Here is a 13,563-nt window from a genome sequence, read left to right on the forward strand (position 1 = left end):
AGTGTTTGTAGCACCGCTAATTTTTGATTTAATGAAAGAGTAACGTGTTTAGGTTTCACTCCTGACATGCTGAAAACACGCACAAAACTGTACACATACACACAGTGTAAAACATATACTGTAACGAACACAGAAAAACGCCACGGACGGTGAGTCATTGAGGAGTCGGGACAAGTTTCTCGACTACGACCACGGTCGGATTAACCGGAGCGACGGACTAGCCGAGGGCGGACTAGAGGGGTTCTACTGTATTAACAAATTAATTTTTTCAGGTAGCAAATTAAAGTAAATTCATATAAATACATGGCTTTCGTTATTTTTCTAAAAATGTTAATATAAATACCGTATTTATTATTTACTTGAAAAATAAAAATACTCATATTCGTGCTGTGAAGTTATCGATTTTCTTGGAGTGACAATTGCTTACAGAACAATCTTCAAACTTTATATTCGAAATAATAATTCGTGTTCGTTCTTTGAAAAAAAGTGTTTTAAAATAATAACTTTAACTTAATAAATATTAACTTTTCAACAATCTATATATACACACATATATATATATATATACGGAAAAGTGAAATATAGAGACACATACGTCCATTTATATATATATATAAATGGACGTATGTGTCCCTATATTTCACCTTTCCGCCAAAACTACACATCGCACATGGATGGTGTTTGTATGTGGTAGTAGCCCCAAGTCTCCATTCGTGCACTGTGGTGGTTGAGTCTCGATAGCTATAACGGTACGGGAGATATGGAGCTGAAAGTAGTTGAAAGTGGCTTTCTATTTCGAATGTTATGTTCGAATTTGTTCGAATTTAATTCGAACATAAAATTCGAATATTGGTTCGATTATAGAACGATTGTAAACGTTCCAGAAACGTTGAAAAGTGTTCGTTTGACTGGGCGTGAACAGGAGACGTTCAGACATAGAATCGGGATCAGGTCTCTAATTAGTCTGGAAACGTGGGACCTAATTCTTGCATTCTCTGAAAACGGGTAAGATTGGCTATAATGTAATTATCTTAATTTGCACTATCGTTTCTTTTTAAAAACCCAGCGAAGCCGGTCCTTGCAGCTAGATTCTATATTACTTAGAAAAACAGTCTTTTATATATTAAAAAAAAACTATATTACATACAAATGTACGAACAAATAAAAACCCAGCGAAGCGGGTCCTTGCAGCTAGTAATTTATAAAATTAAACAAAAAAGAATAGAATAATTTTAATAAACATAAAGGAATAAATAAATGAAAACGTGGAGAAAATACCTAATGTGTAATTTTCAACTTAATGTATAGAAGTAAAGATTAAAAAGGAAACTTAATATAATAGAGAAATTTATGCAGTATATTATTTTCTATTTATTTGCTTTGAAAGTAATTATTTGACTGATTTCGCGTGTCATATACTTTTTTAAATCAGAATATTCTATTCAGTTCTAAACAGCAATTCGTGAAATTGCCTTAAACGTTTTCTTTATACAATTCATGTGCAAATCAAATAGCGTGATAATCAATTTAATCCTGGTGTTTTTCGAACATTACTCTTGAAAGTGTTCATCAGTTTGAGTTGTATCAATTGCATTTATATTGCAGTAAACGGTAAGTGATTTTATGTTAAATTATCTTTAACTCATAATAAATCATGTAATTATGAAATTTTCAAAGTTGAAAAAAAAATTGTAAACTATAATGTAATATTTAACACATTTTAATATTAAAAAATATTACAAAATTATTTTCTATGATAATTGTATTTTAAAATAAATAATAAAATACAAAGATATTAAACTTTAATTAATAATAAAATATTTTTAAAATAAGATAACTATTTTTTTTTCTGTGTTTAAAATATCTATTTTTTTAACATTAAACTGTTGGTTCCTAAATACTATAATATAACTTATTTAAAATTATATATCGACCGAAACAATAGAAAATTCTTCTATCGATTTTACTGCACAAGTGAAAAAACTTCCATTTGCAGACCTAACAGGAAAAATTATTATTTGTGTTTAGGAAATAACTGTGGTCATCGGGTTAAAGGTTTTATAAAACCCGAAAGGTTCAAAATATCTTTTAATGTAAGTTTGTTTATCGATTTATCAATATAGTTAAAAAAATTAATTTACCACTTTGTTAGTTAATGATAATTAATGAAAACAGATGTGGTAGTTTAGAAAAGAATTCTTTTAAAAATGTTTGTTTTTTCATACAGGTTAAGGATGTAATAATTTTCGAAAAATTATTTTGTCTCTTTAATCTACTTAACGTTATTTATGTTGACATCAAAGATTTGTAAAAACGTTTCATTACAGATCATTTGAATTCAATGATAACAAATGGAAAAATCAAGTTTTAATTTTTTTTTTATTATTACTCCATTTGAGAGAAAAATCTCATTTCTAAATCTCATCAGAAATTCTGTGTTTTCATTGTAATGTCTAAATTCTGTGTTCATTGTAATTTTAATTACTAGTCGTATATCTTTGTCTGATAGAAGGAACCACCTTCTATCAGACAAAGATATACGACTAGTGATGCAACGAATAGTATATTCGGCCTCAGGCCAAATAGCGAATATTCGGTCAGGAGCCTGGCCAAATACCCGAATATTCGGCCAAACTATTCGGCTTGATTAACGCACGTACGAAAATTGGCAAGGATCGCACACCCTGCTCTCTATTGGCCCGCTATCACTACGCTTCGCCAATCGCGTTAATTCTTCACAGTCGTAGCGGACAGACACAAGCATAATGGCAATATGTGATAAATGATGATATCAAATGTGGATAACAATGAAATGACCTACACGTGTAAATAACGGATAAAGAACAGAGAAGGACCGCAAAGTGAAAATGTGAAAATAAATATGAAATTGAGTTGATAACATAATCGAACGAGTCGAGGCAGCTTATTGGCGCGAAAGTCGCGGCCGTCAATGCCAAATAATTGTTGTCATAGACTTCGGAAAGCTAAATTCTTATAATGAAAGTCACTTAGCGTGCACGGGAGAATGCCTGGGGCCGTTCAGGCTACCAAGCTGNTATTTTTTACGATGTAGTAGGATAAAATATATAAACTACTTCATATTTAAAACTAGAAACTATGTACAATTTACAGTACAAACATTTAGATACAGCAACAACTTGATTAAGTGCTATATATTTTTGCTTTTGTTTAGGGAAATGATACTCTAATCGTTTTTTTTCCAATACACTGCTGCAGCGCAAAAGTTGACAAATTCTAAAATATTATAGAAATATTCGTCAACAGACCTATTTATATAAAGATTTATTTCTTCGACTTTAATAGCTAGGCTAAGATCAAAATAATGAAAAATTTCATTTCATATTAATCAGCAACATAAAGTAACTATTAAATGAAAAATTATAAACTATCTTACACTATAAATTACGATTTTTCTGGTTTTCTTATAAAATACAAAATATCGCAGCATTTAAATTAAAAAAGAAATAACAGTAAAAAGTATTCAATAACATTTTTATGTAAGTATCTCCTAAGAAAATAAAAATATAAAAATATTTCGTATATAAAATTGTATACATCTTTACCTTGTACTGTAATGAAACAAAAAAATGCTGTAAAGAAAACGAGTTGAAATATTCCATTATGCATGACCAAAGCCGTCTGAATGTAACAATATTTCACATCATATATTTCTATTGTTGCTGTGTCAAGTTTCATATATTGCAATAAACTGCATGAATATTTATAAAAAATAATTACTTTAATGAAACTGTGACTTTGATGTATTATCATGCAACATACTGAAATTAAAAGTAAACAAAATTTATAATTAGTGTTGGTTTTTTAGTTTTTTCCATGTTTTATTAGGCACGAAAGTTAAAAAATTAATGGGTTATAATTATAGGGCTTAAACAGGGTGTTATAAACCTATAATAAAAGAGAAAATTAACATTTAATTTTTTTAAATGTTTAATACCTTACAGTTTTATATATCACAATATAACTTACTAAATTTAATAAGTATAATATTTATAATAATATTTGAGTATATTACTAACAATTTATTTATATATAAGATAAATTGTTCTGAAATATATGTAACTAGCTGCGTTTCTCTAACAAAAAGTAACGATAGCAAAGATAAAGATTATCAGACTATAGCTGATCTTACCTGTTTACACCAAGTTCAAGAAATAGGTCTCCCTGTTTCCAGAATTATTAGAAAACTTTTAAATATCTTTTGTTTCCTTACTACATAAATGTAAAAATACAAAAAAAAATTAATATTTTTCTTTTTCTTCTGATTTTTGGATAATATATAACTTCCATGTTTAAAAAATATCAATCCAATAAAGACTATAAAATTTCCAAAACAGAGTTAAAAAGGTATAAAAAACAATTTGCAGAGAAAAAACTTTTATTTACATTATTACGAACAAGCTTCCCAAATGCATTTCGCCTACGACCTTTTCAGTGGGGCTTAGTACACAAAGTGAGTTCTAACAGTCAACTTATTAAAAAGCCACTTATATAGTTAACAAAAAATTCTCAGCATTTTGCTGTTAACATTCCGGTATTTAAATTTACATTATTGTTTTGCATAATTATAGCGAAGTGTTCTTTTACCTTTCGCTTTACATTATTTTTTTCCCTAAAAATTATTTTTAATTTATTAATATTTATCTGACAATTATTACTATTACAATGTTGGAAGACAGGAGAATTACTCATTTTCAACCTTACGGCAGCCAAATGTTCCGACAGTCTGATCCTTAATCTTCGTTTTGTTTCACCGACGTAAAAACTAGGATTGTTACACGTGCATTCTATCCGATAAACAACACCTTCTTCTTCTAATATATCTTTAGCATTATTTCTGATGATCATCATATTTGATAACCTGTTATTTAAGGATGGAGCCAATCTAATTAATTTATGATTAAAGAAGTTATTATATTTTTCATAAATACCTTTTATATACGGAAATGATACATACTTTATTATTTCTTGACAACGTTTAACTTTAAACCTGTTTCTTAAAAATCTGTGGAACCAATCATTTAGTAATCTTTTTGGATATCCATTTAAGATGTATTTCTTATGTGTATCTTCAATTTCTTCTTTTCTTTTATCTATATTTGTTGTTCTAGAAAAAATCTTTGTTATTTCCATCAGATATATATTATATTTTTGATATAAAGGACAGTATGATTTATAATTAATTACTTTTCTCGTGTCACACAGTTTTTTAAATTTACAATATTCCAAATGGTCTTCAAATCTTTTAATTATTATATCTAAGTAACTTAATTGACTATTTAATTCATGTTCTTGAGTAAACTTAATATTCAAATTAATTTTATTAGCGTGTTCCAAAATTTGCAAATTTGTTGTGACTGCACTATCATACACTATCAAAATATTATCGACGTACAGTACATTCAAGAAACAAATTGTTATTTCGGTTTCATTTTAACGGAATTAAAAAGTACAGTATTTGAAATAATTTACTGTTTGAACATACATATTTTACATAAATTTCGAATATTTTGAATGCGTTATTTTTCTTATTTATTTATTTATTACAGTAAGTAATTTACGAACTGTATTAAACAGAAACTTGAATAATACTCTAAAATCGATTAAGTACAATACTTTATAAAAGAATAATTTTGTTTTAGTGTCTATAATATAACAATTTCCGTGTTACATTTTCAAGTTATATACAATACAATCGGTGCATAAATTACTTGTTAGGCACAAAAAAGTAAATCATTTTTATCTTTAGAAAAAAAATACATACTTCTACGATTACAATAAATTATCTATTATTTACAAGGAAAAAGTGAAGGAATAGTGAAAATTTTAAATGAAGTCATCCGGAAAAAAGCTTTTCTACCTTTAAACAAAGTGTACAACAAATGCTACATCATAAATATGCATATATTACGTCAGCATATTTTTTTGCTACTTTATATATTACGTCAGCATATTTTTTTGCTACTTTAAAAATGGATGCAAATTTATTTGTCATTTCAGAAGATATATTCATGTCTTATTCAATTGCATTTCNTGTTCCAAAATTTGCAAATTTGTTGTGACTGCACTATCATACACTATCAAAATATTATCGACGTACAGTACATTCAAGAAACAAATTGTTATTTCGGTTTCATTTTAACGGAATTAAAAAGTACAGTATTTGAAATAATTTACTGTTTGAACATACATATTTTACATAAATTTCGAATATTTTGAATGCGTTATTTTTCTTATTTATTTATTTATTACAGTAAGTAATTTACGAACTGTATTAAACAGAAACTTGAATAACACTCTAAAATCAATTAAGTACAATACTTTATAAAAAAATAATTTTGTTATAGTGTTTATAATATAACAATATCCGTGTTACATTTTCAAGTTATATACAATAAAATTGGTGCATAAATTACTTGTTAGGCACAAAAAAGTAAATCATTTTTATCTTTAGAAAAAAAATACATACTTCTACGATTACAATAAATTATCTATTATTTACAAGGAAAAAGTGAAGGAATAGTGAAAATTTTAAATGAAGTCATCCGGAAAAAAGCTTTTCTACCTTTAAACAAAGTGTACAACAAATGCTACATCATAAATATGCATATATTACGTCAGCATATTTTTTTGCTACTTTAAAAATGGATGCAAATTTATTTGTCATTTCAGAAGATATATTCATGTCTTATTCAATTGCATTTCCAATGAAAAAGAAATTCAAGTTTAAGAAAAAATTTAATAAAATGTAAGCATATGTTTTAATAATGTAAGCATTCAAGCATTTTCAATGTTTTACATTGAAGATACTTGAATGCTTACGTTATTAATAATATATATATATATATATATAAAAGTACTTGTCTTGACTGACTGATTGATTTATCATCTCCCAGAGCAAATTGCTGAACCTAAAGAGGTAAAATTTTGTAAACCGTTATGGTACATCATGAAAACGCACAATAAGACAGGATTTTTCGGAATTCCCCAGAGGTGGGAGAGAGAAAGGATTAAGGCTTAAACTGAAGAACGGCTTCTACTGTACTCTTTTAAATGCGATATTTTGCTTTTGAGAAAAATGAACGCTGAATGGGTCCATTGTGGGGTTAAAGAGCATTTTTCCATCTTGCAATGTTACAAATATTGCAAGTTTGAAAATACTAGTTAAACGTGTCAGGTAGAGAAAGAAACGGGTAGCCAGTGTTCTGGAAACCATCGTTTTATAAATTGACCAGACAGAAACAAACATCCAACCTGTACAAACTGTCATACACATAAGGAGGGAAAAAGTAAACACAATTTGTTTGATAAAGAATGTCCAATTTATAAGCACATCTAAACTCTGATAATCTGACATACATACATATTGTCACTCTATAAGAATTAATTTTTTGCAAATCAATTTACAAAGATCCGTCAGTGCAATATTCGCCCTCTTCAGCATTATCACAAAATATGACATAGTTATGGTACAGGAACCATATTGCTTCAGAGACAGAGTATTCTGTGTTCCTTCCCGGCACCTAGTGATATAGGATACAAGAGACACCCATTGGGCTGCACATATTATACCGTACGTTACCATCGCCGTATTTCACCAAAGGCAATTTACAACGAAAAGTATTGTATGTATTGAAACCCAATACAACACACAAAAGCTAGTCATTGTTAGTGTCTGCGCATCAAAAAAAAGATATATACATCAGGAATTGCAGATCCTGCAGAACATCCCAGATTTCTTTCACCAATACCATATAATTATTGCGAAAGATTTTAATGTTTTTTCACCAACTTGGGGCAGCAAGACTTTGGATGAAAGGGGCAGGCCATTGAAGACTTTATGGCACGTAACAACCTCAATATTATTAACGATCCGGATTATCCCCCATCTTTTGAAGGACCTAATGTGTCTTCTCAAATTGTTTTGTCTAATTTCGTTTCGTTTGTGTTTCGTCTAGTTTGCTTGTCAAAAATTCAAAATTACAGGGTATTAACAGCTGATACTCTATCTGATCATAACTATATCTCATTCAGGTTATATAATGAACCTATAATTAACATAGAAACATCTTTGAATTTCATCAAAAATTTATAACACGAACAACGCTAACTAGAAACAATTTTTTGGCTACCTGGATAACTACATTATCCCACAGTCTGACTTGCAGGACAGGGATGCAGCAGTGGATTTTATTAACTGGCAAATACATACCATCGGTAATGCCTGTGATTGCACCTTTTCTGTTCACAAACCAAATAAAAAGGGAGTTCCTTGGTGGAATGATGAGTTGGCAGACATGAGATTAATGAACAACAGAAACAAGAGACGATTTTAACGCTGCAAACTCTTGAGAGAGCTTTATTAAAAACTCAATACCTTGAGTATCAATCAAATTACAAGGCTGCCATCAAAGAAGCCAAGATTTAATTCTGGCATAAATTCTGCTTATCTGCCACATCTGATTTTTGGGGTTTGTTCATAAGTACTGTGCTTCGAAACTTAAAACGCCCACCAATCTTACAGGATTTACAAAAGGCGTTAACAGCAGTATGGAAAACATGGTTACCCATTTGATTGACGTTTTATGTCCGAAAGATAATTCCTTAAACGATTCTGAATTTTATCAACATATAAGAAATCAAACAGCTACTCCTTTGTTGGTCTCTTACTCTCTTCCTCAGTTCATGGTAGTAGAAGTGAATACATCTATGAAAAGACTGGCACGCAAAAAGGCACCAGGCCCTGATGAGATTGCTACAGATATAGTCAAAACGATATGGGAACATCGCCTTGAGAGCCGTTCGAATCTTTACAACTGCTGCCTACGTTATAATATCTTTCCAACAGCACTAAAGCAAGACTAATCACGATTCCAAAAACGAAGTCAGCCAATATTCACACACCAAATGATTACAGAAACATCTTTCTTTTATCAATGATGGGAAAAGTTCTTGAATGTCTTCTAACAAACAGTCTGACCTGGCATTCGGAAACCCAAGGATACCTTCATCAGAATCAATTTGGATTTTGTCCAGGGAATTGTATAGTTGATGTCATCCTCTTACTAACACACAAAATCAGAGAGCTTCAGGAAACATATCCTTGCATTCTTGGACCCTGTTTGGACATCGCTGGTGCTTTCAACGTAGCTTGGTGGCCAATGGTTTTATTTAGGCTTAGGCAAAGCTAATGCCCTGCTTACATTTATAACATGATCAGTGAATATTTACAAGAATGCACGGCTACCTCCAGCATTGGCTCGATCACATTCAACAGGCAAATCACCTGTGGTTGCCCTCAAGGATCTGTTTTCAACCATATTCTTTGGAATCTTATTTTTAATGATTTCCTAAAGCCTAGGTGGTGTATGGGCTGTTGCGTACGCGGATGACGCTATGATTTTAGTATGTGTTTGATCTAGTGCAGAAATAGAAAAAAAGACAACCAACATCCTAGCTGAGGTAGTGGAGTGGAATACAAACAACAAGTTGGATTTTGACCCAAAAAGACTTAAGGTATTATCAAAGGTATCACAAAACCAAAGGCTCCACATTATACAGAAGGACACCGATCCGTATGGATCGGTATCCTTCAGTATAATGTGGAGATCGTACCCCAGAAGGATACGGTCCGTATGGGAAACACTATTGTGCAGTTTGTACTTTCACTATAATACTTGGGCCTGATTCTACATCACAAGCTCAGCTGGACACCTCACAGTACAAGTGATAAAACAAACCTACTTCTTAATACCATGTCAAGAGTAGCAAACAGTAAATGGGGGCTTTGCTCAAAAATAATGAGCATAATATATGATTCGGTATTTATAAAAATGATTATTTACGCTGCTCCAGTTTGGTCTGACTGTCTCAGAATGGCACATACTGTATTGTTAAAATACTACAAACTGCACAACGCAGAGCACTTATCTATAGGGCTTACTCTACCTGCTATTAGGGCTACTCATCTATTCTTATCTATAGGGCTTACTCTACCTGCCCCACCTCTGCGTTACAACAAGCTGGCTGGAAAACTGGCCATCCAGATTACCATCAGCTTAATCACACAAAGGTGACTCATTCGAGACGATCAAATCAACTTGATCAATGGAATACCTCATGATAACAATGAATGCACCAAAAAGGGTGTCCACAGCATTAACCCAGATTACTGGCCTGACATCGCTGATCAACCCTGGCCCATACAACATCTAATCATATTTACAGATGGCTAAAAGAGTAATATGGCTGTTGAATGTGCCTTTGTATTATATGCTAATAATGAAGAAACATTGACATATACAAATAGACTGGGAAAAAATTGTTTTTATTTTTCGAGTAGAACTCTGGGCCATTTTTTTGGCCATTAGATGGTGTGACTTCATATAAAATAGAACAGAAATAACCATTTTTACAGATTTCTACTCGTTTATGCTAGCCATTCACGACTTCCAGTAGCATTCACGTGAAGTCCACAATATCTTGCTGGAAATGGCCAAAGATATCAACAGGTATGCCATCGTTAGGGCAGGCGACATGCTGATGTTTTTGGGAACGAGCAGGCTGACCAACTTGCCCGCATAGCCTCTGAACTAGGAAGTGAACCAAGCTGTAATGCCATTTCCCAATGTCACATCTTATGACAAACAAAAGAAGATGCTTTCGCTATTTGGCAAAGACAATGGGAGGAGCATAGCGAATGTCTTACAAAGGAGTTTTACCTAAGGTCTCAGATTTTACTTTTCCAATTACTGACCAAATATTGGTCCAATTCTATACTGGACATGGGAAGTTTAACCGATATCTTCACAGGTTCGGCAAATCGGAAAAGTCACTATAATTTAAATTACGAAAACTATATTAATTTGTAAGTAAAACTCACTAAATTTTTAACTTTATATAGTAATTTTTAATTATTTCTTTTGGTTAATTTATTCAGGTTGCAAAGATTAGTGAATGCTGGAATCTACGAAAAATTGTTGAGGGAAACAAAACAAACCCCAGGAGTTGGTTACGCTGGATTTCATAATCGTCTTTCTATTGATGATAGTATGAGTGCTTTCATTCTGTTACTTTCTGGCTATGTAATTTCTATGTTAATTTTCTTTATTGAATTGCAACAAAAACAACAAAATATCAAATGAAATTTTTAAATAATTGAATCTTTAACGTAAAGTGTAATTCTATTATTATGTTATTTACAGATAAGTGCATATATTCCATTAGTTAATTTTTTTATAATGTGATGTCAGATATTACTTAGCATAATATCACACTATATTCTTGTGACGCGAGAAGTTTTTATCATAGAATTTCACACACGAACCAAACTTTGTGAACTGTATTTTTATGCAGTACCGTAATTATTGACTATAATAAAATCGTTATTTGTTGTTTCACAAATGAATAAAATTAAACCGAAATAAACTTGTATATTGTTATTATAAAGAATTTTCATATCAGTAAATTAAAGTCCATACCATCAAGTAATTAGATTGAACGATTTATCACTTAGTTGGTAATTTTAGCCTGAACAACGGTCTGATGACGTAGTAATTTGCTTGGCGTCTTTAGGTTTTCTAACAGTTAGAGAGTGTTAAAATAAAAATATCTTTACATTATAAAATAATAAGGATCTTCGACTTAATGTACGAAAGTAACTAAAATCAGTAAAACACAACTTACAAAATATAAATATATAATTTTATTATATTTAACTTATTTTTACTACTTTAGTTAAGGAGGAGCGGCGTTATTGCGTGTTAAAAAGTCTTTGGATTAAGTAATTGACTGTAATTTTAAAATTTTGATGATATGAAACCGTGCTCTGCAATTTGTTTATGCTTCTAACACAATAAAGTGCTATAAATTAAGACACTTGGCGGGTTTTCTCATCTTTATTTAGTTGAATACATAAATGTAATTTTAAAAATTAAACAAAACAGCGGATGTGTACCATCCACAATTCACATACCAGCGAATCTTATATATTTTTACTCATTTCTTTGGCGCTTATTGTTTAACTCTTAATGTTAATTAAGAATCTTGTAAACATTTTATTTTTTGTATTAAATAATTATTTTTACTTAAATGCGAATCTTACACTAAAAAAATTGCCAGGAAGTAATTGCCAAAAAATAAACATTCCTCAAAAAGTGTTTTTACACAAAAACTATATAAAAATTAAAAATAATTAAAATTGAATACATAAATGTAATTTTAAAAATTAAACAAAACAGCGGATGTGTACCATCCACAATTCACATACCAGCGAATCTTATATATTTTTACTCATTTCTTTGGCGCTTATTGTTTAACTCTTAATGTTAATTAAGAATCTTGTAAACATTTTATTTTTTGTATTAAATAATTATTTTTACTTAAATGCGAATCTTACACTAAAAAAATTGCCAGGAAGTAATTGCCAAAAAATAAACATTCCTCAAAAAGTGTTTTTACACAAAAACTATATAAAAATTAAAAATAAAAAAAATGAATGCTTTTATTTGAATAATATAGCTGCACGGATGGTTATTCTTTTATTTAACAAGGCATAAAATTTTACTCCATCAGTGTACATTGTAAACAAACCGGTTGACCGTCAGAACAGCTGGAGTCAGCTCTCCCCAGAAGTTCTCATGAACGAATCATGGTAATATTGGTTTGAAGCATAACGAAAGCTAACTTATAGCATATGTTTAAATATAACACAATATTTTCGATTATAATGCTATTAAATTACGAAAAGACCGAAAAAAAGTATACAAAGAATTTTACCCCACAAAAAACAAATAAATAACTTGCTGATGTCATAAAAAACATCCAATAACGTAATAAAAAATTGTAAACAAGTCAAGCCAGTTCAATAGAAGTTTGAAACGATTTAATTAATTTCATTATAAAAACTCTCATAAAGAACAATAGCGCAATTACCTAATTAAAAATCGTCATAAAATGTTTTTGCGGCAAAAACAATTCATGAAATTTTTGGAATAATTTTAAGTCAAGGCCGTTTTTTGAGGTCCTTAAGGACTATGCCCGAGATAACTCACGATAATGTCTTATGAGGAAAAGATTGATTAAACTTTAATTAATGATATTAGATTTACAAAGTGATTATTAAATTTAAAAGATGGTAAAACGTTATCGCCAACTCGTGGCGCTACAGGATTGGTCGAATCTGGACCAATAGTAAACGAGCACCCGAACTACTTACACGCTACAGAGAGTTTAGGCGGATAAGTTGAGTTTACTATCGTCTGTACTGTATATAAATTCGGTACTGTAAGTCTAATACAGTACTGTAATTTTATACATTTCTTGTGGAAATAGCATTTCTTTTTTAACGGCAATAAAAACTATTTTTTTAATGATGTCTCCAAAATTCAGTGAAATATTCAAAGAAAAATGACTTATCAGAAAACGCACCCGCGCCGTTCAATGCACTGCGCAAGGTTAAGCAATGGCGTCTTCGAACGGTGCACACTCAGTAAGTAATCTTACAATTTTTTGTATATAGCAGAG

At 30.5% G+C, this 13,563-nt stretch overlaps 1 long non-coding RNA gene across 1 annotated transcript; it reads right to left on the minus strand.

Annotated features, from left to right (window-relative positions):
* Window positions 1-4,827: 4,827 nt before the first annotated feature.
* LOC111642189 lies at window positions 4,828-5,154 on the minus strand. The gene is made up of 2 exons (XR_002759518.1): window positions 4,997-5,154; window positions 4,828-4,900 (listed from the first exon to the last, which is right to left on the minus strand). It is a non-coding gene; the product is annotated as an uncharacterized LOC111642189 (long non-coding RNA).
* Between the last annotated feature and the right edge of the window lie 8,409 nt (window positions 5,155-13,563).

Source organism: Centruroides sculpturatus, unplaced genomic scaffold, assembly GCF_000671375.1.
Source record: "Centruroides sculpturatus isolate CEXI.00-Female unplaced genomic scaffold, Cexi_2.0 scaffold1596, whole genome shotgun sequence".
Classification (NCBI taxonomy): domain Eukaryota; kingdom Metazoa; phylum Arthropoda; class Arachnida; order Scorpiones; family Buthidae; genus Centruroides; species Centruroides sculpturatus.